This window comes from Chiloscyllium plagiosum, unplaced genomic scaffold (genome assembly GCF_037043375.1).
Source record: "Chiloscyllium plagiosum isolate Xiang-an unplaced genomic scaffold, Cpla_swu_hap1 HiC_scaffold_12, whole genome shotgun sequence".
NCBI classification, from domain to species: domain Eukaryota; kingdom Metazoa; phylum Chordata; class Chondrichthyes; order Orectolobiformes; family Hemiscylliidae; genus Chiloscyllium; species Chiloscyllium plagiosum.
This window is the reverse complement of record NW_028270150.1, coordinates 27,960,617-27,985,644: the sequence shown is the minus strand read 5'-3', so window position 1 is coordinate 27,985,644 and position 25,028 is coordinate 27,960,617. Positions and strand designations below refer to the sequence as shown.

Below are 25,028 nucleotides of genomic sequence, written 5' to 3'. Positions count from 1 at the left end.
TCTCTTAAGTACCAGACTGGCTTCAACTGGCTCAAAGGTAGAAAACAGAGGGTGGTGGTGGAGGGTTGTTTTTCAGACTGTGACCAGTGGAGTGCCACAAGGATCGGTGTTGGGTCCTCTACTTTTTGACATTTACATAAATGATTTGGATGCGAGCATAAGAGGTACAGTTAGTAAGTTTGCAGGTGACACCAAAATTGGAGGTGTAATGGAAAGTGAAGAGGGTTACCTCAGATTACAACAGGATCTTGACCAGATGGGCCAATGGGCTGAGAAGTGGCAGATGGAGTTTAATTCAGATAAATGTGAGGTGCTGTATTTTGGGAAGGCAAATCTGAGGAGGACTTATACACTTCATGGTAAGGTCCTGGGGAGTGTTGCTGAACAAAGAGACCTTGGAGTACAGGTTCATAGCTCCTTGAAAGTGGAGTCACAGGTAGATAGGATAGTGAAGAAGGCATTTGGTATGCTTTCCTTTATCAGTCAGAGTATTGAGTACAGGAATTGGGAGGTCATGTTGCGGCTGTACAGGACATTGGTTAGGCCACTGTTGGATTTATCAGTCAGAGTGTTGAGTACAGGAATTGGGAGGTCATGTTGCGGCTGTACAGGACATTGGTTAGGCCACTGTTGGAATATTGCATGCAATTCTGGTCTCCTTCCTATCAGAAAGATGTTCTGAAACTTGAAAGGGTTCAGAAAAGATTTACAAGGATGTTGCCAGGGTTGGAGGATTTGAGCTATAGGGAGAGGCTGAACAGGCTGGGGCTGTTTTCTCTGGAGCATCGGAGGCTGAGGGGTGACCTTATAGAGGTTTACAAAATTATGAGGGGCATGGATAGGGTAAATAGGCAATGTCTTTTCCCTGGGGTCGGGGAGTCCATAACTAGAGGACATAGGTTTAGGGTGAGAGGGGAAAGATATAAAAGAGACCTCAGGGGCAATTCTTTCAAGCAGAGGGTGGTACGTGTATGGAATGAGCTGCCAGAGGAAGTGGTGGAGGCTGGTACAATTGCAACATTTAAGAGGCATTTAGATGGGTATATGACTAGGAAGAGTTCGGAGGGATATGGGCCGGGTGCTGGCAGGTGGGACTAGATTGGGTTGGGACATCTGGTCGGCATGGACGGGTTGGACCAAAGGGTTTGTTTCCATGCTGTACATCTCTATGACTTTATGACTCGAAGTGTTAGCATGTTATGAAGGTCACAGTCAAAGAGCAATCCCTCAATCATCCTACTTTTACTTGTAAAAGGAGAACCTCTCTCATTTGAAATGCTGCAAATCAGTTTAAAAAGGAATCAGGACAAAGCACACAAAAACAAGAATCCTGAAAATCATCTGTTCAGCTGTTTAGATCAGAGTGGTGCTGGAAAGGCACCGCAGGTCAGGCAGCATCTGAGGAGCAGGAAAATTGACGTTTCGGGCAAAAGCCCTTCATCAGGAATGGAGGTAGGGAGCCTCCAGGGTGGAGAGATAAATGGGAGGGGGGTAGGGCTGGGGAGAAGGTAGCAAAGAGTACAATAGGTGGATGGGGGTGGAGATGATGGTGATAGGTCAGAAAGGAGGGTGGGGCAAGGTCGCAAAGAGTACAAATGGTAGATGGGGTGTTTGAAGGTGATAGGTCAGAGAGGAGGGTGGAGTGGATAGGTGGGAAGGAAGATTGGCAGGTAGGGCAGGTCATGAGGATGGTGCTGAGCTGGAAGTTTGGAACTGGGGTGAGGTGGGGGAAGGGGAAATGAGGAATCTGGTAAAGTCCACATTGATGCCCTGGAGTTGAAGTGTTCCAAGGCGGAAGATGAGGCGTTCTTCCTCCAGGCGTCGGGTGGTGAGGGAGCGGCGGTAGAGGAGGCCCAGGACCTGCATGTTCTTGTCAGAGTGGGAGGGGGAGTTGAAATGTTGGACCACGAAGCGGTGGGGTGTCCCAGAGATGTTCCCTAAAGCACTCTGCGAGAAGGCGTCCAGTCTCCCCAATGTAGAGGAGACCGCATTGGGAGCAACGGATACAATAAATGACATTGGTGGATATGCAGGTAAAACTTTGATGGATGTGGAAGGCATCTTTGGGGCCTTGGATGGAGTTGAGGGAGGAGGTGTGGGCACAGGTTTTGCAATTCCTGCAGTGGCTGGGGAGGGTGCCAGGAGGGGAGGGTGGGTTGGTGGGCGTTGTGGACCTGACCAGGTGGTCACAGAGGGAACGGTCTTTGCGAAAAGCAGAAAGGGGTGGGGAGGGAAATATATCTCTGGTGGTGGGGTCCATTTGGAGGTGGCGGTATTGTCAGCAGATGATGTGGTTTATGTGAAGGTTGGTAGGGTGGAAGGTGAGCACCAGGGGGGTTCTGTCCTTGTTATGGTTGGAGGGGTGGGATTTGAGGGCGGAGGAGCGGGATGTGGATGAGATGCGTTGGAGGGCATCTTCAACCACATGGGAAGGGAAATTGCAGTCTTTAAATAAGGAGGCCATCTGGTGTGTTCTGTGGTGGAACTGGTCCTCCTGGGAGCAGATACGGCAGAGGTGGAAGAATTGGGAATACGGGATAGCATTTTTGCAGGAGGTAGGGTGGGAAGAGGTGTGATGCAGGTAGCTGTGGGAGTCGATGGGTTTGTAAAAAATGTCAATGCTCAAATCAGTCATCATTAATGGAGATGGAGAGGTCCAGGAAGGGGAGGGAGGTGTCAGAGATGGCCCGGGTAAATTTAAGGTTGGGATGTAATGTGCTGGTGAAGTTGATGAACTGCGCAACCTCCTCACAGGAGCACAACGTGGTGCTGATGCTGTCATCAATGTAGGGGAGGAGGAGGTGGGGAGTGGTGCCAGTGTAACTACGGAAGATGGACTGTTCTACGTCGCTGACAAAGAGACAGGCATAGCTGGGGCACATATGGGTGCCCATGGCTACTCCTTTGGTCTGGAGGAGGTGGGAGGATTCGAAGGAGATATTGTTAGGGGTGAGGACCAGTTCAGCCAAACGAATCAGTGTGTCAGTGGAAGGGTACCAGTGGGGATGTTGGGAGAGGAAGAAATGGAAGGCTTGGAGGCCCTGGTCATGGCGGATAGAGGTGTTAGTATGCTACCTGGAACCTCCACTGCAACAGCTGCAAAGTTCAACTATCTACTCTTCGCGAAGATTTCAGAGACTAATTTGTGTATCTTTTTAAAAAAATTTTCAACCTGTTGGACTCCTCTCTGATTTCTAATCAATATGTGTTGCATCAGTTTAGCATTTAGAAATTAGTAAACACTCTCTTATTGTTAATTCAAGAAATCTTGGGTAATTTGGTTTCTTTTCAAACATAAAATCATTATGAATTTATTTATTATATAAGTGGAGAGATCCTTTGTAAATTACTCGTTGTGCAACCAACCAAGGTGATGGATGAATAAAGAGGAGTTGGCTCATCCCTCCTCAGCCAGATGTGATGGACCCAAACAGAAACCCCTCAAAATATTTTAAGAAGTTAGCCTAGACCTTAACTTTTACTTATTTGAAAGACAAATGTAAAGTGCTGTGTTCCAGATGTGATTCAACTGATCAAATTACTCAGTGTCAAGCAAAACACAATTTATTCAAACACTATACCTAACATATAACCAAAAAAAATTTAGAACAACTTAACTCAATTTGAGAATTTAACAGAATAATAGATATAGTAATTATTACTAATTAACTGTCCCAATATAGTAACAGGGTAAAAGTGAGGACTGCAGATGCTGGAGATTAGAGTCAAGATTAGAGTGGTTTTGGAAATGCACAACTGGTCAGGCAGCATCCGAGGAGCAGGAAAATCGACGTTTCGGGCAGGAGCCCTTGATCAGGATTTCTGATGAAGGGCTCCTGCCCGAAACTTCGATTTTCCTGCTCCTCGGATGCTGCCTGACCAGTTGTGCATTTCCAAAACCGCTCTAATCTTGACTCTAATATAGTAACATTCCATAAATACACCCCTTGGTAAAAAGGCCAATTCAGAAATCAGATTTTCTCACATGCAGTGCCTGCAGCAAAAAGAGAAACCCCAGCTTCTAGAGAGAAGGAAAAAAAATAGCTTTTACTTCCTCAAAACTCTAGCAGCTTCTGCTGAATATAAAAGTTAAAAAAAAACAGAATTTCTGGTCTGTGAGAGCTGGCCACATCCATCCTGGCTGCTTCAATTGTTCCAAATTTTAAAAAAATACCCAAGGCCTCACAAGCTGTTTACATTACCACCTCTTGTTCAATCCCTCTCTTAAAAGAAACCAGGATAAAATATACTTTTGAAAGCTACAGCAACATCACACAGACTTTTAAGGATATGGATCATCCCGTGTGGAACTATAACAAAGACAGCAACCTCAGTGGGGGGGCTGATTGTAACATCTCTAGATTCAGCTGCTCCAATCTACCCCAATCTCCAATATTGATGCTGTCCAAAGCTCTCCTACCAAGTCTTCATTCACAGTAAGTCCAATGCCCCATCACCCTTTGCTTGCTGGCGTGCACTGGTTCCAAGTCAAACAACAGCTTCATTTGAAAATTTTCATCTTTGATTCTAAATCCATCATGGTCAAAACTGCTGTGTCTATGTAACCTCCTCTAGCCTCATAACCTTCCCAAGATATATATGCCCCTCTGTAATTTTCACCTTTTTTGCATTCTCTGTTTTAATTTGTCCACCACTGGCTTTAGTACCTTCAGTTACCTATAACCCAAGCTTTAAGAATGACTTCCCCTCATCTCTTCATCCCTCTTCCTTGTTTTCCTCCTATTAGGCCCTCCTTAAAATCTGCCTCTTTCATCAACCTTTCACTCATCTGGTCCAGTTATCTTCTAATGTGTCTTGTCATACAAACCACCCAGGTGTTGTTTCATTATGTTAAAGATGTTCTATAATCACCAGTTATTGTTGTATATGATCAGAATGCTTTGGCTGACTTCTGAAAAGCACTTTTTTGGACTGTCAGTACTAAGGTTACATGTGGTCTGAAAGTAATACGTAACAAAAGTAAAGTGACCAGCAAACCAAATGTGGAGGTGGGTAATGGAGCCATGGGTGTACTTTTTGATGGATGGAAAAGGAGGGTTGCCAAGGTGGGCACATGGAGAGTTACCTGGTTGGCATGTCCTGGCACTCTTGTTAGGGGATGATATTCAACATATATAGCCTGAGATGGAAGCCTGCGCCAGGACCAGGGAACAAATACAGAAACTAATGAGACCCCTCAGCTCCGCACTATGTAAATGCAATGTAAATGGCTCACATATGGCATAAAATGGTGCCTTTCAGAATTTGCCACCCTTTCAGCCTGGACCTAAATTGAACACTTTGGCAAACTTATACAATTGTATAAAGTTTCATAAGGGCATCATAAAGACATTTTCACATGAGCTGGCTGCATGGTCCATGCCAGCTCCTAAACCACACTGAAAGGAAATACAGCGACGCCAAAAGTGTAAGGAATGACCCTTTGCAATTTGCATGACAGAAATCAGGGGCTACATGGGATCAGAGCCAGAATGGAAAGAGTCCTTGAATGACCAGTTCTCAACTGCTTATAAGGTTACATTTTTCTCTGAAGATTCTTCAGTACTGCAGCAGATAACAATTGCATCGAATTTACGACACTGAAGCAGGCCATTTTGCTTAATATATTCATATAGTGCTTCTGCTCCCACCCAACTTTTCTGACTGTATATTCTTCGTATACTTGCCCTTAATGTATCTATGTTATTTTTCTCAACCAACCCATGGAAGCAATATCCACATTCTTACAAGTCTACTTTCATGCCACGCATTCATTGCCCTGATTCTCACCTCCCAGTATTGAACGGGTCAGCCTCCTCATACTGGTTGATATGTTAAAGCAAGAAAAGTTTGGGCTCCAGAAATTTTTCAAGCTCCTTTGCATTGATTTGAAACCTGGCCACTGGTTTTTACATCAGTCTGACAGCCAGGAGTTAGGCTCATTTGAAACATAGGATCATCACTTGTACCATTTAGAAAGCTGAACTGAGTGGGAAGTGATGGTCTAGTGGTATTATCACTAGTCTGACAATGTTCTGGGCACCTGGGTTCAAATCCTATCATGGCAGATGGTGGGAGTTTGAGGTAGATATAAATCTGTTATTAAGAGTCTAATGATGTTTGTAAATCCATTGTTGGAGGAAAACACATCTGGTTCACTAATGTCCTTTAGGAGCGGAAGCTGCCATCCTTACTTGGTCTGGCCTACATGTGGCCCCAACCCACAGCAATGTGGTTGACTCTTAAGGGCCCTCATCCAATGAATTATTTAAAAGTTGCCTCTTTTCAAACAGTACTAAATTGAATACTCTGAGGAACTGGTGCTATGTTTCATTTTATTATGTCACTGTATATGTTCAGTATATGTTGCCCATCCCTAATTGCTCTTGACATAAACTGAGTGCCCACTTCAGAGCAGGATTAAGAGTAAATCACATTGCTGTGGGTCTTAAGTCACATGTAGGCCAAACCAAGTAAGGATGGCAGATTTCCTTCACTAAAGGATATTAATGGGTTTCTGCAACGATCAACAACATTAATGTGCTCACCATGACTAAAACATACTCTCAATTCCAGATTATTAAAACATTAAATAAATGAATTTCAAGTCCACATGCTGCTGTATTCGATTTGAACGTAGCCTGGTGCCTTTAAACTACAAGAAACAAAAAACTGCAGATGCTGGAATCCAAGGTAGACAAGCAGCAGGCTGGAAAAACACAGCAAGCCAGGCAGCATCAGAAAGTGGAAAAGTCAGCATTTTGGGTGAAACCCTTCTTCAGGACTGGGAGTGGGTGTAAGGGGAGCTGCAGATAAAGGCGGGGACAGCAGGGTGATAAGATGGGGATAGGTGAACACAGGTGGAGGGTACAATCTGGTTGGTCAGTGGAAGGAATGAATTGATTGGTAGCTGGAAGAAAGGGTCAATCAGAGGAATGGAAGAGAGGGGCTGGGAAGGGAGTTGAGAGATGGTTAGGGAGATAATTTGAAATTGGAGAACTCAATGTTGAGTCTGGTAGTCTCGATGTGGTCTTCTCTACACCAGGGAGACCAAACATAAACTCAGGGCATGTTTCGCCAAGCATCTCAGCTTGGCCTACAGGAGCTGACCTGACCTCTCGGTCACCGCTCATTTTAATTCGCCTTCCCACTCCCATTCTGACATGACCATCCTCAGCCTCCTCCATTGCCACAGTGAATCAGACCACAAATTGGAGGAACAACACCCCATCTTCTGCCTGGGCAGCCTACAGCCGGAAAGACTCAACATTGAGTTCTCCAATTTCAAATAACCTCCCTTCCCATTCCCTGACTCCCTTTCCAGCCCCTCCCCCTCCCTCCCAATTCTCTGATCAACCCTTCCTTCCAGCTACCAACCGGATTCATTCCTCTCATCGACCAACTAGATCATACCTTCTACAAGTAGAACAGAAGGGCCTATTTCATTGCTGTATGATTCTGTGCCATAATCTGGATTATTACCTGTCAGGTGTGAACTGGATTGAATAAATAAGAGAAATGAATGCACAGCTCAGAGCTTGGTGTGAGAGTAGTGGATTAAATGGGGTGCTCACATCTGCACTGTGGGAAGTAGGATCTGAGCCTTTGAGATGGGCTCCATCTGAACTATGCTGAGGATAGTATGGGACTGAGCTGCATTTCTAGGGAAGTGAAGAGGACTTTAATCTAAATAGTGAGAGCAATGAATTAAATATGGGAAGATGTGATGAATCAAAGAGTAGATAGAAGGCAAGTAGAAATGTACTAATGAGGAAATGATGAACCAACTGTGATAGGAAGGGATAGAGAGTACAAATCTAAGAGTTAATCAGCAGATAAAGCTAGAGGTAACAAAAACGATAAAGTTCATCAATCAGTTGTGGGATTTATATACAGTCCCCTAACAGTTGCCACAGTTAGTTGGTGTATAAAGGAAAATATAATAGGAACTTTCACAAAGGTACAGCAAAAATACTTGTGGTTTTATTCCAAATATAGGTTAGAAAAATTAGATGGGCAAAGTTATCCTGAAAGCAGAGTTCCAAGAATGTTTTGAGATAGTTTCTTAGAACAGCTCATTCTTAGTCAACCAGTGAGTAGAACATACTAGACCTTGTGTTGTGCAAAGGGATGGGATTAAATAGTGAGTCCATAGTGAAGACATCTCTTGGTTATAGTGATCATAATATGATTAAATTGGACATAGTTTGAGGGAGGGGGATGGAGCCAAGACTATTATTTTCAAATTTTAAAACAGGGTAATTATGAGGACACAAAAGCAAAGATAGCGAAAGCTAACCAGCAACATCTTTGATGTTGGTGGGCCCAGCATAGGACTTGAGGCTGTGGCAGTGGTTAATGGCTTTCAACAGCAGGGCAACCTCGGTGGTCGACGGCTGCGGCAACACGCTAGGCCCGAATCAATAATCCAAGTGGATCGACAGAGGCAGCGGTTACTTCAGTGGTAGTGTGGCCCAGTGTGTTGCTCCTGGAACAGACTGTGTGGGTAAAGTATGGCAAAGAGGAGGAGATTAAGTCCCTGTAGGAAGTGTAGTCCCAGCATGGCCACGCACTTCTGATCAACCATAATGTTTGACTTTTAGCTCTATTTCTTTATTTTTCTACTTAATACAAAGAATTACTGCAATGTTTAACTTTTAACTTTGTTCTTTCTTTCTATCTGTTCTTTTGATTCTGTACCTGGGTACTTGTACCTAAGATGGCGCCTTGTGTGGTGACATTATATACTTTTCAGTGTACTCCTGTACTTTCAGACTTAAGTGCACGTGACAATAAAATCTAAATCTAATAGAAAATCTATAAAAAAGATTAGGAGATGCAGTGGCTGATGTTTCAATAAATATTTGAGATTACAAAGAATAGATGCATTCTAATGAGAAATTCCAATGAGGGAACCTGCGATCCATTGTTAATTAAAAGAAATTAAAGGTAGTATCAAGCTTAAAGAATAATAGCATATAATTGCTATGAATCCGGTTGGTAGCTGGAAGGAAGGGTTGATCAGAGAATTGGGAGGGAGGGGGAGGGGATGGAAAGGGAGTCAGGGGATGGGAAGGGAGGTTATTTGAAATTGGAGAACTCAATGTTGAGTCTTTCTGGCTGTAGGCTGCCCAGGTAATGGGTCTTAACATTGGACAGAATATAAAAAAAAGTAAAGACTGACATAAAACAAACTAATAAGGAAGAAATGTTATAATTCACTGGGGTATATATTTGAAATCAAACCCCACGCATTCCAGTCATCACAAAAAGATTTTATCAAAGTAGACAACATTTCCCAATTTAGTTATCTTTTTCAGTTCCAGATTAATAGAAAGTTGTGACCAAGTTTCTGAACTTAACAAGAATAACTATTTATTACAAATAAATAGTCTAGTCACTGGTAAATCATTATTACACTGTTGACATATAGGTAAAAACAATGACTGCAGATGCTGGAAACCAGAGTCTAGATTAGAGTGGCGCTGGAAAAGCACAACAGGTCAGGCAGCATCCGAGGAGCAGTAAAATCGATGTTTCGGGCAAAAGCCCTTCATCAGGAATACAGCTCAAGTAATAGTTGATCTCACGTAAAAGTCGACCCCCTATATTTTTGGCCAAATAACCAGGAATTTTCTATATACCTTGTGTAAACCTAGTTCTTCACAGATAACCGATTAATGTTTATGAGTCAGTGTGCTGGCTATCACGTCCTGCTCCAGCTTTCCAGTCTGCCGGTTATTCTGCTCTGCTCTTGGTATTCCTGTCCGTTGGCTGTCGAGTTCCCCTCCAGGTTTTCAGAATTACCATAATTTTTTTTTTCATTTGTTTACAGATCAGTTGGACTTATGCTAATAGTACGGTATGAATTTTGACAGGCATGAATTTCAGCTCCTGGAAAGTAGAATCCATGTAATTCCTGACCCCATAAATTTAACCTTCAAATGGAGTCAAAAAGATGTGACTATTACTCGAGTATGTACGGTAATTCTACAAGCTAAAATCAGCTTTATAATCTCCTCCACCCACACAAAAAGAGATGGACATAGACAGACAAAAACAAACATAGGCGTTATGGGAGTGAAAGGCTGGGAGGGCAATTTAATGGTCCCTATCCACAGGGTTTGCTGATACAATACTTTTCTCTTTCAAGGACATGCTGTTCCTCGATCTCTCTTCCCCAGATATTTCACTGGCACAGAAAAACTGGTTCCAACTTATAAAGCCTCTGACTTATTGGTTAAAAGCTACAGCTTACAGCAACTGATGAGGGAAAATAAACTGACTTTCTTCTGCAGCTGTACAGGGCCCTGGTGAGACCGCACCTGGAATAGTGTGCGCAGTTTTGGTCTCCAAATTTGAGGAAAGACATTCTGGCTATTGAGGGAGTGCAGCGTAGGTTCACTAGGTCAATTCCCGGAATGGTGGGGCTACCTTACGCTGAAAGATTGGAGCGACTGGGCTTGTACATGCTTAGGCACATCCACTAATATCATTTATTGTATCCGTTGCTCCTGATGCGGTCACCTCTACATTGGGGAGACTGGGCGCCTCCTAGCAGAGCGCTTTAGGGAACATCTCCGGGACACCCGCACCAATGAACCACACTGCCCCGTGGCCCAACATTTCAACTCCCCCTCCCACTCCGCCGAGGACATGGAGGTCCTGGGCCTCCTTCACCGCCGCTCCCTCACCACCAGATGCCTGGAGGAAGAACCCCTCATCTTCCGCCTCGGAACACTTCAATCCCAAAACATCAATGTGGATTTCAACAGTTTCCTCATTTCCCCTTCCCCCACCTCACCCTAGTTCTAAACTTCCAGCTCAGCACTGTCCCCATGACTTGTCCAGACTTGTCCTACCTGTCTATTTCCTTTTCCACCCTCCACCCTCTCCTCCACCCTCTCCTCCCTGACCTATCACCTTCATCCCCTCCCCCATTCACCCATTGTACTCTATGCTACTTTCTCCCCACCCCTCCCCTCCTCTAGCTTATCTCTCCACACTTCAGGCTCACTGCCTTTATTCCTGATGAAGGGCTTTTGCCCGAAACGTCGATTTTGAAGCTCCTTGGATGCTGTGCTCTTCCAGCACCACTAATCCAGAATCTGGTTTCCAGCATCTGCAGTCATTGTTTTTACCTCGTTGAGTTTAGAAGGCTGAGAGGGGATCTGATTGAGACGTATAAGATTATTAAAGGATTGGACACTCTGGAGGCAGGAAGCATGTTTCCGCTGATGGGTGAGTCCTGAACCAGAGGACACAGTTTAAAAATAAGGGGTAGGCCACTTAGAACAGAGTTGAGGAGAAACTTCACCCAGAGAGTGGTGGGTGTATGGAATGCTCTGCCCCAGAAGGTTGTGGAGGCCAAGTCTCTGGATACTTTCAAGAAAGAGTTGGATGGAGCTCTTAAGGATAGTGGAATCGAGGGTTATGGGGATAAGGCAGGAACAGGATACTGATTAAGGATGGTCAGTCATGATCATAATGAATGGTGGTGCTGGCTCAAAGGGTAGAATGGCCTACTTCTGCACCTATTGTCTATTGTCTATTGGCTTCAGATGCTTTTGACTGCAGAGAAAAGACAGCACCATACTTTCCATAGATCTAAAGGCTCCTGTGTATCATGCTCATACCCACAAGCTGCTCAGCAACCTTGTTGACAGACAGAAGGTCTTTGGCATCAATGACTGGCCATGTTTCTCCAGGCCAATCAGCTACTTGTTCAAAGCTGGATCTGTACTTGTACATACCTTCTGACTCCAGCTCAACTGCAGTTATTGCGCGTACCTCCACCCCCACCCTCAAACCCCAGTTGCTTTTGTAAGCAGCAGTGTAAACAGTACCTATACTGAGTGTCAGCAACCTGTTTTTAAAAAGTGCCGTTATCCCTTCCACAATCCTTGGTTTTTAAAGTAGTCCTTTTTCCATTTCAGTCCACAATCAAAAATGCAGAAAACTAATATATGTAGTCTTTGCAAGAAAAACTAAGATTACAAACAAAGTTAGCTAGAAATATAAGAACAGACAGTGAGAGGTTTCATAAATATTTAAAAATGAAGAGTTAACAAAGTGAATTTTATCCCACAAAAAGTGAGGCTGGAGAATTAACCATGAAAAATAAGGAATTACAGATGAATTAAGCAGGTATTCTTCATCAGGCTTCACTATAGAGGACACATGTAACATCCCAGAAGCAGTGATGAATCAGGAAATGGAAGGGAGGAAGGATCTCAGGAAAAGTAGTGGTTACTGTTACTGTAGACAAATCCCACAAGTGACCTCTTGCCTTTATTGTTCCTCATTTCTCCCAAATGGTTTCCAAATTTTGGTTGAATTTAAGTCATCCCTCTCTATTGTGCTATTACCATCTTTAACTATCAGAGCAACCCTCTACCTTTCCGAGTTTCCTTTCATTCCTAAATGTCCTGTATTCTTCAATATTTGGGTTATAGTCCAGTTTATCAGGTCTCTGTAATGGCTTCTAGATTGTATTTCTTTCTTTCTGTTTGCACTTTGACTTCTTTCGCAGTAGTCTGGCTGTCAGTTCGGAAATGCTCTTGATGTATGGTAGTGTGGCTAGTCCTTTGGGTTGTGGCATGTCCTCGTTCTGTTGTCTTTCCCTTAGGCATCTGTTGAATAAATTGCGCGGGTATCCGTTTTTGGCGAATACATTGTATAGGTGTTCTTCTTCCTCTTTTTTGCAGTTCTGGTGTACTGCAGTGTGTTGTGGCCCTCTCGAACAGTGTCTTGATGCAACTTCTTTTGTGTGTGTTGGGGTGGTTGCTTTTGTAGTTTAGGACTTGGTCTGTGTGTGTGGCTTTCCTGTATACCTTTGTGGTGAATTCTCCGTTCGGTGTTCTCTGTACCATCATGGCTAGGAATGGGAGTTGGTTGTCCTTTTCTTCCTCTCTAGTGAATTGGATTCCTGTGAGTGTGGCGTTGATGATCCGGTGTGTGTTCTCTATTTTTTTTTATCCGATTCACTAGAGAGGAAGAAAAGGACAACCAACTCCCATTCCTAGCCGTGATGGTACAGAGAACACCGAACGGAGAATTCACCACAAAGGTATACAGGAAAGCCACACACACAGATGACAAGCAACATGAATTCGACTGGGACAACACTACTATTATAGGACAAGCCAAACAGAGAACAGCCAGGGAATTCCTAGAGGCGTGGCACTCATCCACAGATTCAATCAATAAGCACATCGATCTGGACCCAATATACCGGCGACTGCAGCGGACAGTTGGAACTGACAACCGGAAACGGCAGATTCAAACCACTACAAATGCTAGAGGAAAGATCACAGAAGCGCTTCACAGGAGGCTCCCAAGCACTGAGGATGTAACCTAGACAGGGAACGAAACGTCTGCAACACAAATTCCCAGCTCGGCGAACAGAACCACAACAACGAGCACCTGAGCTACAAATCTTCTCACAAACTTAGTTTAATATTCTCTCAACTTCCCATGTGTGTAGTCAGTAAGAATACCATCCCCAGCATGGTTCAGGTGGAGACTGTCCCATTGGTTCAGATCCCACTTTACCCAGAAAAATTGCCGCTGCTCCATTAGCCAAAACCCACTTCTCCCACATCAAACTTTCATGCTCCTGTCATCAGAGCACTAAAAAGAAACTACACCACCAAATTCTTATGTGGACAGAATTTGCTAATCTTTCTAGGAGATTGGATTAGATGCAAAAAGTATCCTTTTAGTTGCCATTACCTGTGATCTACGATCAGAAGGTAGGCTGAACGTAAAAAAATCCCACAGTATAAGCTAAAGGTTGCAACCCTCCTCAGGCACATTGCCACCTTTTCCAAAGATGGAAAATTAAAGCCATCCACACCATTCTATTGCAGAGCTCCTAATTCCAAAGCATAGCCCTGGGGGAATGCTGACAGACAGTCTGTGAGATACACACACAATTACACGAAGCCTTGGCCTGATCTGACTTACATGTTAATAGTTGATATGTTTTGTACAAAAGAAGGAATTTTAAACAGAATAATTAATAATGTAATTTGATGTTTTCTGTTTGTCTCATTTATGAATAGTGGAGCCATTTGGAGTAAAGAAAAGGGTCCCTGCCTCATTGATATTATTGCCAGCACTTTATTCAGCACCTTAGTCCTGAACTAACCCAACTGTCTTGTGCTCTCTCTGTAGTCTAGTGATCAGTGAAATTTGCAGCACAAAAGGATCATAAAAACTATAACAAAGGAAACTTCAAACTTAATCTTCTATTCTGGGTTTCTGACATTATCTTTAACCATAATTCATGCTGAAGGTTCATATTAATCTAAACTTTGAGGAGGGGACATTGACACAATGGAAATGCCACTCGATTGTAGAAACACCATACAAGTTCCAGGTAATAATGAGAGAAAAACTAACCACTATCCCTTAACATTTAATGGTGTTACTATCACTGAACCTCCCACTATCAACATCCTGGGCAATAATCAACGAGGTAAAAACAATGACTGCAGATGCTGGAAACCAGATTCTGGATTAGGGGTGCTGGAAGAGCACAGCAGTTCAGGCAGCAGCACCCCTAATCCAGAATCCTGGGCAATATTTCTGGTCAGAATTGGGTTGGACTGGCCATGAATACAAGAGCAGATCAGACGCAGATTATATTGTGGCAAGTGACTCAGCTCCTAACTCGCCAACTGCTAATTGCCATCAAGAGATCAAAAGCCAGGAGTGTGATGGAATAGTTTTCACTTGTCTGAATAGCAGCCACCTCTGCAACACTCAAGAAGCTTAACACCAGCCAGGATAAACCAGCCCATCCATCAACTTCAATGTTCACTCCCTTCACCATCCATTCACAGTGTGCACCATATAAAAGATGCATTACAGCAACTCGCCAAGGCTCCTTTGGCAGCACCTTCCAAATCCACAACCTCTGCCTGAGAAAGACAATAGACAATGCGAATGCCACCAACTGCAAGTTCTACCCCAAACCATTCTCCATCCTGAACTGGAATTATACCAGACTTCTTCCGATGTCACTGAATCAAAATCCTGGAACTCCCTCCCTAACAGTATTGTAGGGCTACTTACAGCACACGAACTGCACTTTCCTCAAGCTAATTTGTGATCAGCAATCAATGTTAGTCAGGGATGCACACGTCTCATGAATGCATATAAGAAGAAATTCAAAGACCTACAATGTGTTCTGGTCACTATTCCACCACAGTGGCTGGTGAGTAATAATATGTGGAATTGTAAATTAGCCTCAGTAATGGAGACCAGGACGTGTGCTGTCGTTACCTGGTCTGGTCTACATAGATCTCCAGGCGTACAGCAACATGTTTGACTCTTAATTGCCCTCAGAAATGGCCTAATAAGCCACTCAGTATATAGGCAATGGGGGATGGACGGTTGGTATTTCCAGTGATGCCAACAAGCAATTAAAAAATTAAGGAACAAAAAAACAAGCTTCCAAAATACGTTGACAGAGTGGGGGAATTGGATTTGGCATTGTAAGTATCAGGAGGTCAATATGCAAATCTTACAGAACTGAGTCTAAATGCAGTGTGGTATGAATGTAATTCAACAGGTTTACACTCTGATGGAATCTTACTTGCTCGACTGGGAGAATGTGTCAGCTTCAAGGGGCATGGGCCTTCTTCCCAGTCTCTGCAGAGTTCTCAACATTGCAGAAATATCAGTAACACTGATTGGAAACACAGGATTGTGTTAAAATATAATTGACAACAGTTTCATGGTCATCATTAGACTCTTAATTCCATATTTTTATTGAATTCAAATTCCGCCATCTGTCATGATGGGATTCAAACCTGGATCCCTGAATGAATAGGAGAAAGTGAAGCCTGCAGATGCTGGAGATCAGAGTCGAGACTGTGTTGCTGGAAAAGCATAGCAGGTCACGCAGCATCCTAAGAGCAGGAGAATCGATGTTTCGGACCAGAGCCTTTCCTGATAAAAGGCTCTGGCCCGAAACATCGATTCTCCTGCTCCTCGGATGCTGCCTGACCTGCTGTGCTTTCCCTGAATGAATAGTCTAGTAATAATACCACTAGCCCACCATTTCTGGGGAGGTCTGGGGAAGTGGCATCACTAAAACCACTGTGCGAATGTGGGGACCTGCACTGATACTTCTGCTGTTTCTCTTGTGCTGTCAAAATGCTGTCAGTGTGAAGTGCTCCATCTAGTGGTACCATGAAGAGCCAGCAAAATGACCATTTTACTAGCAATGATCAACCATTTCTGGGCCCTGAATCCGATGGTTCCTGAGGTCTGCCTAGCTGAATGATCCTCCTGGAGGCAGATCATGTCAGGATGGGGTGCCAGAAGATCAACTGGAAGTGCCCAAGGGTGGCTAGCATCCTTCTCCAGCTGGGTGCTGCTATTTAAGGAAGGCATTTTTAAAAGTGATGTGTGATCACAGCTGCCATGTCTCTCATGGAAAATGGGCAGTTCCTTGACAGAATGGTCCATGGCTGTAGCAATGGCCCTCTGACCCTCCCTCTCTGGGGTTTGGTGAGGTGGGGTGTGGAGGGGGGGACGAATCTTAAACCATGCATTGATGGTGGGGGAGTCCAGGCCCTGGAAGGCAGAGTGATGGGAGCGGGAGGTCAGGGCCTGGGCATTGGGCAGGGAATGGGGGAGCTTAAAAATGTGCTGCTGGAAAAGCGCAGTAGATCAGGCAGCGTCAAAGGAACAGGAGAATCGAGAACAGGAGAACAGGAAGCCCTGAACAAGGGCTTATGCCTGAAACGTCGATTCTCCTGTTCCTTTGATGCTGCCTGACCTGCTGCGCTTTTCCAGCAACACATTTTTAAGCTCTGATCTCCAGCATCTGCAGTCCTCACTTTCTCCCAGGGGGTGGGGGAGGCCAGGGCTTCTGGGGGCTGGGGTGAAGGGAGGGGACCTGCTGATATAGGGAGGGTCAATTGAGATCTGGCCGTGATAAGGGAGTCAGACTTGGGGTGATGTGTGTGGGAAAGGGGCAGCTGAGGCCTGGCGATGGTGAGGGAGTTGGCCGGGGGGGTGATGGGATAGTCAGAGATCTCAAGACACAAAATGACATAGACACATAGAAACTAGGAGCATGTGTAGGCAATTTTGTCCTTCATGCCATCTCATCCAGTGATCATTACTGATCCTTTATCTCAGTATCATATCTCCTCTTTCACCGTAGACCCCTTAATGCCTTTAACATCCTACAATGTATCTATCACTTTCTTGAATATACAAATGCCGTTGTGTCATTACGATTTGCTCATATATATATTTCAGAATCTGCAAGACGCTGAGCCTCACTGCCTTACTGAAAATTACAACTTGCCTCTTTAAATCATGTTACCCACTTGACATTGATCTCTTGTTAAAGTAAATGGATGGTGTGTGGGTGTTGGGTGTTGGAGGCAATTTTGAGTCTGGAAACAGATTTTAGAGACTCCAACAATCTCCACAACCCACTTTTCTGTCAGAATTCGGTCTGGTATTACAAAATAAGCAGAGTCCCTTTCCCAGTGGGAGGCAGGGTTAATCAGCTTTTACTTTGCTGAGCCCATGCCACAGGGTTGCTCCAAAATGAGTAGAAGGTTTGGCTTTGAATTATTTTTGCTTAAGGAAAAGTAAGTAGGCCATTTTCTTCTCAGTGTTATTCAACTACTTATCAGTATTCGAGCAATTACAACATCAGTCTCAGAGCTAAAGTTCAACAAATTCATTTTGACGGGAGACTTTAAGTCATTTTGACCTGGATGCTATTGTTAGCAGTTTGAACAAGCAAAATATGAAATTCTTCTCTCTAAAGGAGGTGCTCCACTATGTGAATTAACTAGGTTAACAGTAGTGTTCAGAAAAAAAGTAACAGTATAACATCATATTGTTAGGCATCATTTGAAAAGGTTGTGAAGGGTAGTTTCTACATTGGGGTGTGTCAAATTTTATCATCTCTTGCTGCACTTGAATTTCCAATTGAAATAGCTGCTATACTCACCATTGCCACAAGATGGCAATGTTACGCCATTCTATCTAAAGACAAACGAACACAAGCATTCAGTAGACAGGAAGTGGAGGTGCCCATGTTGGACTGGGTTGGACAAAGTTAAAAATCACACAACACCAGGTTACAGTCCAACAGGTTTATGTGGAACTACAAGCTTTCGGAGCGCTGCTCCTTCGTCAGGTAACCAATGAGGCAGGATCATAGGACACCGAATTTATCGTAAAAGATCAAAGTGTCATACAACTGATGCGATGTATTAAACAAACCTAGATTGCTGTTCAGTCTTTAATCACTTAGAATGGGGATGTAGGTTTCAATTGACTAATACGAAAATCCCAGAACTCCTTTCAAGAGATAATTTAAGGTTATATTTTTGAAAAAGGTGACATTTCAGCTCAGGCAATGCATTAAAGATGTGAGGTTAGAGTCTGTCTGTATCCCAACTCTGAGTCAGACTGGTTCTACTTCCAATGTAGGAATTTATAAAATGTCATATGGACAAAATAGAATGTAGCTGCAAATTCAAATTCACTCATTGACTTCGATGTGTTTGTGCGTGTGAGAGGGAGAGTGTGTGTGTGCATGTGAGAGTGTGTGCGCACGTATGCATGCTTGATAAAGTGTGTGCATGAGTGTGACAGAGTATAAGCCTGTGAGAGGATGTGTGTGTGAATATGAATGTGGTGTGTGAGTGTGTGAGAGTGTGCGTGTGTGTGCATGTAAGAATGTATAGTGTAGTGGGGTTACCTATAATGTGACATTAACCCAAGATCCTGGCTGAAGCCCTCCTCATGGGTACCGAACTTGGCTATCAGCCTCTGCTTGGCGACTCTGCATTGTTGCATATACCAAAATCCACTTTGGAGGATGGTCACCCGAAAATCTGAGGCAGAATGTCCCTGACTGCTGGAATGTTCCCTGACTGGAAGGAAACATACCTGTTTGGTGATTGTTATGCAAAGTCCATTAATCTGTTATCACAGTGTCTGCTCGGTCTCGCCAATACACCATGTCTCGGGGCATCCTTGCCTGCAGCGAATGAGATAGACAACGTAGTCCGAGTCACATGAGTCGTGTACATGGTGAGTGGTATCCCCACGTGTAATGTGGTATCCATGTCGACACTCTCACATGTCTTGCAGTGGTTGCCATGGCAGGGTTGTACGATGTTGTGGTCGATGTTGTCCTGAAGGCTGGGCAGTTTGCTGCAAACAATGATCTGTTTAAGGTTTGGCAGTTGTTTAAAAGTGAGAAGTGGAGGTGTAGGGTAGATCTTGGCAAGGTGCTAATCCTCATCGATAATGTGTTACAGGCCACAAAGACATTATCGATGAGGATGAGATCTTCCCTTCGGTTCCATTTCTTGTCTTTAAACAGCTGCCTAACCCTAAACAGACTGCCCCCAATGTCCGCAGTGTGTGCACGTGCGCGCACAAACACCCCTCTCATAGGCATATATATTCTCATAGGCATGTACTCAAGCACACACTCTATCAAGTATATACACACACTCTCACATGCACACACACACACCCTCTCTCCCTCACACACACACATTTAAGTCTTTGGGGTGAATTTGCATTTGCAGATACATTCTTTTGATCAAAAAGCAGACAATCTGTCGGCAGTCTGTCCAGGTGACATTTTATCAATTCCTACTTTGGAAATAGAGCCATTCTGACTCAAGGTTAGGATACAGACAGACTCTAACCTCACACCTTAAAAGCACTGTCTGAGCTGAGAGGTCACATTTTTTTATAAAACCTTAAGTTATCTCGGGACTGTGACTTAAAAGAAGTTCTGGGAGTTTTACATTAATCAATCAAAAAGTGCAAACCCATTCTAATTGATTAAAGACTTAACAGCAATCTAGGTTTGTGCATCAGTTGTATGACATTTTGATCTTTTACTATAAATTCTGTATCTTATGATACTGCCCCATTAGCTACCAATGAAGGAGCAGCCCTCCAAAAGCTTGGACTATAACCTAGTGTTGTGTGATTTTTAATTCTGTAAACGAGATGTAAGATACAAAGGGGAAAGCAGTATGCATTCTTCCTTGGCCATCTAATTTGTAGTTTGCGAATAGTAAAGGTTGGGTATTCTGAATGTGCCCTATATTTAAATTTACAGAAATGTGTCTTTGTAACAAATTATGTATAAATTTTTTAAACTATCTATTAGAACTGTAAATTAAGATGCATCTGATTCTCTGATGATATCCCATCTTCATAGTGGATGCATGATCTCTGTACTCATACAATTATGGTCTCTTGAGCAGCTCTGATATTATTCATTGCACAATTCTGTGCTACAATTGCCAAGTCTCTGAGCTCTGGATTTCCCTCTCTAAACCTCCCTGCTTCTCTTTGTTCTTTTAAGTCTTTCCCTAAATCCTCTCTCTTTGACCAAGCTTTAGCTATCTTTTTTGGATGGATCAGTGTCAAATTGTGTTTGATATTGATCACGTGAAGCACCTTAAGACGTTTTACTATGTTAGGAGCATTATATAATTTCAGGTTGTTCCAAGTCACAGCATCACTTAAGAACATAAAACAAAACAAAGAGCTGTGGGTGCTGCAGAGCAGGTAGACAGGATGGTGAAGTAGCTGTTTGGTATGCTTGCCTTTATTGGTCAGTGTATTAAGTATAGGAGAGTTGAGAGGTCATGTTGTGGCTGTACAGGACATTGGTTAGGCCCCTTTTGGAATACTGCATTCAATTCTGGTCTCCCTGCTATAGGAAAGATATTGTGAAACTTGAAAGAATTCAGAAAAGGTTTATAAGGATGTTGGAGGGCTTGAGATCGGGGGAGAGGCTTAATAGGATGGGGCTATTTTCCCTGGAGCATTGGAGGATGAGGGGTGACCTTATAGAAATTTATAAAATAATGAGGGGCATAAATATGGTGAATAGCCAATGTCTTTTCCCCAGGGTAGGGGAGTCCAAAACTAGAGGGTATAGGTTTAAGGTAAGAGGGGAAATATTTAAAAGGGACCTAAGTGGCAACTTATTCATACAGAGGATGGTGTGTGTATGGAATGAGCTGCCAGAGGAAGTGATGGAGGCTGGTACAATTACAACAATTAAAAGGTGTCTGGATAGGCAAATGAATAGAAAGCATTTACAGGGATATGGGCCAAATGCTGGCCAATGGAATGGATTAGTATAGAATATCTGGTCAGCATGGATGCAGTTCCGGCAGCATCTATGAAGAGAAAAAAGAATTAAGTTTTGAGTGCAGTGATCCTTCTTCAAAACATAATTTAAGAACATACTCGTCAAGAAAATAAAAATAAAATTTGTGAATACCAGGGACCTGAAATAAAAGTAGAAACTGTTGGAGAAACTCAACAGTTCTGCAAGCATCTGTGGAGAGACAAACAGATTTAATGTTGCCAGCCCAATATTATTATTCTTCAGAACATAAAAAAACAGACAATATGAAATGCACAAGAAAAATGTCCCTGAAGTCTTTGAGTAAACATTATTTGGTCCATTGATAATGATAATTAGGCATTGTGTATTCAGAGCAGGGAGGAAGCAGTTGTGGATGGGTTTCCTGAAGGTCTTACAGATTTTGACTTTTAGGTGTATTCATTACAGCCCAAACGACTGACAGTCTGTGTGTCTGTCAAGTGGGTCTGTGTACAGCAGAAGATGTTCGGGAAGGAGGGAGAAAGGGGAGACGGTAGATGCAGGAAGATGGGCTCTACTCACGGTGTTGGGAATCACAGAAGGAGTTATCAGCAACAAGATGACAGTCAGAAGAAAGCTAAGCCAGGTAGAGTGGAATGGTGTTTAGGAACAGTCAGGCTGTAAGGAGTGAGATGTTGGTCAGTGATGGAAAGTAAGATGTTGGTTGTTGGGAGGAAACTTGTGGTTGGAGAGGACTTGTGGTTGGAGAAGTGAGATATGATCAGTGGATGAGAGATGGATTCTGGGTAATCCAAGATGGAGGAAGTGAAAAATTTCTGGCTGTAACAGACTGCTCCTTTTTTGAGGTATTTTAGGTGTTGGAGCTGATTTCCTCGAATTCCAAGAGCAGCAACTACTGCTTTATATGCTGTTGCAATTACTTTGGAACTTTGGAAAAATAAAGTCAAAATAACAGCACTTTTAAAAGGGAGAAAGACAGACACAGGCAGCAAGCACATGGTCTGTAAGGGAGAGAGAGAGAAAGAAACCCACAGTGCTGACTGACTCAACAGTGAATCTGTGCAGTATTGCCTTTGCTGTTTGAATTCATGTATCACTGGACATCGGAGTCTAGGAAAACTTACCAAACAGTCTCACTGTTCCTAAACGCCATTCCACTCTACCTGGCTTAGCTTTCTTCTGACTGTCACCTTGTTGCTGATAACTCCTCTGTGATTCCCAACACTGTGAGTAGAGTCTTGGAGGAACCTGTTCAGGAAAGGTTACAGCACAGAAACAGATAAGTGAATAGTTTTAAGTATAGCCTTGCTGTAAATCTACAATAGTGAGTAGAGTGAGTTCTTTCTTGATTATATGTTTTTATTAGGATCTGTCTCTTGATTGAATTTTAAAAATATAAGCCATAAGTATTAAGTTAGCCTGGAGCGATATTTTGTGGAACAATAAGACAGTGCTATTTTTTGGGTCTGTAGATTGGAAGAAGCAAAATGACCTTTAGTAGTGTGAAATGCTCTTCTTGTTGGATGTGGGAGTTTCAGGAGAGTTTAAGAGTTACTGAGGATTATATCTGCACTAAATGTCATTGGTTGCAAATACTGTCAGATCGAATGGATTGGTTGGAGCAGCAGTTAAAGGCAGTGAAGAATTTCCAAGAGCTAGGAGGTGTGATGGTTGGCAGTTATAGGTTGAGAGAAAAGCAGCAGATACAGTCAGGTAGATGGGTTAACTCCAAGAAAGTTAGGAAAGGTAAGCGGGTAGTACAGAAGTCTTCTATGGCTATCGCCATTTCAAACAAGTATGCTGTTTCGGAAAATTTAGGAGGTGGTGGACTTTCAGGGGAATGTAGCATGAACAGGGCAAAAGTGAGGACTGCAGATGTTGGAAACCAGAGTTTAGATCAGAGTGGTGCTGGAAAAGCACAGCAGGTCAGGCAGCATCCGAGGAGCAGGAAAGTCAACATTTCGGGCAAAAGCCTTCATCAGGAATAGAGCAATGTAGCACGAACAGCCAAGTTTCTGGTATCAAGACTGGCTCTAATGTAATGAGGCGTACATTAGGTTCCAAGTGATCGATTGTGTTAGGGGACTCTCTAGCCAGAGGCACATGTTCTCAAAGGGGAGATGGACCAGCAGGAGGTCATTATACACATTGGTACCAATGACATAGGAAAGGAAAAGGATGTGATTCGGAAGGAAGAATATAGAAAGTTAGGCAGAAATTTAAAAAGGACGTCTTCAAGGGTAGTAATAGTTGGATTACTCCCAGTGTGATGAGCTAGAATAGGAATAGGAGGATAGAGCAGATAAATGTGTGGCTGAAGAGCTGGTGTGTGGGAGAAGGATTCACATTTTTGAAACATTGGAAGCTCTTTGGGATAGAAGTGACCTCTACAAGAAGGATGGCTTCCAAGGGTGGGGGGAGGGAGGTGTTGGATCCAAGGAGATAGTGAGGAAAGAGATCAATCTGACACTGGTACAATTGAGAACAGAACTGAGTCAAACAGGCAGAAACAAAGCAGAGAATAAGGTAGGACTGATAAATTAAACTGCATTTATTTAATGCAAGGGGCCTAACAGGAGAGGCAGATGAACTCAGGGCATGGTTAGGAACATGGGACTGGGATATTATAGCAATTATAGAAGCATGGCTCAGGGATGGACAGGACTGACAGCTTAATTTTCCAGGATACAAATGCTATAGAAAGGTTAGAAAGGGAGGCAAGAGAGGAGGGGGAGCGGTGTTTTTGATAAGGGAGAGCATTACAGCTATACTTAGGGAGGATATTCACAGAATTACATGCAGGGAAGTTATTTGGGTGGAACTGAGAAATAAGAACGGGATGATCATCTTATTTGGATTGTAACTATAATCAGCAGGAAATTGAGACAACTTTGTAAGGTGATTTCAGTTATCTGTAAGAATAATAGGGTGGTTATGGTAGGGGATTTTAACTTTCCAAACATAGACTGGGACTACCACAGTGTTAAAGGTTTAGATGGAGAGGAATTTGTTAAGTGCGTACAAGACAATTTTCTGATTCAGTATGTGGATCTACCTACTAGAGAAGGTGCAAAAGTTGACCTACTCTTGGGAAATAAGGCAGGGCAGGTGACTGAGATGTCAGTGGGAGAGCACTTTGGGGCCAGTGACCATAATTCTATTAGTTTTTAAATAGCGGTGAAAAGGATAGACAAAATCTAACAGTTGAAGTTCAAAACTGGAGGAAGGCTAATTTTGACGGCATGAGGCAAGAACTTTCAAAAGCTGATTGGGGGCAGATGTTCGCAGGTAAAGGGATGGATGGAAAATGGGAAGCCTTCAGAAATTAGATAACGGTAGTCCAGAGACAGTATATTCCTGTCAGGGTGAAAGGAAAGGCTGGTAGGTATAGGGAATGCTGAATGACTAAAGAAATTGTATGTTTGGTTAAGAAAAAGAAGGAAGTATATGTAAGGTATAGACAGGATAGATCGAGTGAATTCTTAGAAGAGTATAAAGGCAGTCGGAATATACTTAAGAGGGAAATCAGGAGGACAAAAAGGGGACATGAGATAGCTTTGGCAAATAGAGTTAAGAAGAATCCATAGGTTTTTAGTAATACATTAAGGACGAAAGGGTAACTCTGGAGAGAATAGGGCCCCTCAAAGATCAGCAAGGCAGCCTTTGTGTGAAGCTAGAAGAGATGGGGGAAATATTAAATGAGTATTTTGCATCAGTGTTTACTGTGGAGAAGGATATGGAAGTTATACAATGCAGGGAAATAGATGGTGACAACTTGAAAAATATCCATATTACAGAGGAGGAAGTGCTGGATGTCTTGAAACACATAAAGATGGATAAATCCCCAGGACCTGATCAGCTGTACCCG

General features: G+C 43.2%; 1 long non-coding RNA gene across 2 annotated transcripts in view; it reads right to left on the bottom strand.

The window, feature by feature from the left end:
* Positions 1-25,028, bottom strand: part of LOC122555356 (uncharacterized) — a 45,682-nt gene that overhangs the window by 2,696 nt on the left and 17,958 nt on the right. For both annotated transcript variants that reach the window (XR_015758743.1, XR_015758744.1), the window contains one exon: positions 22,285-22,408. This is a non-coding gene — a long non-coding RNA (uncharacterized LOC122555356). The remainder of the gene's footprint in view (positions 1-22,284; positions 22,409-25,028) is intronic.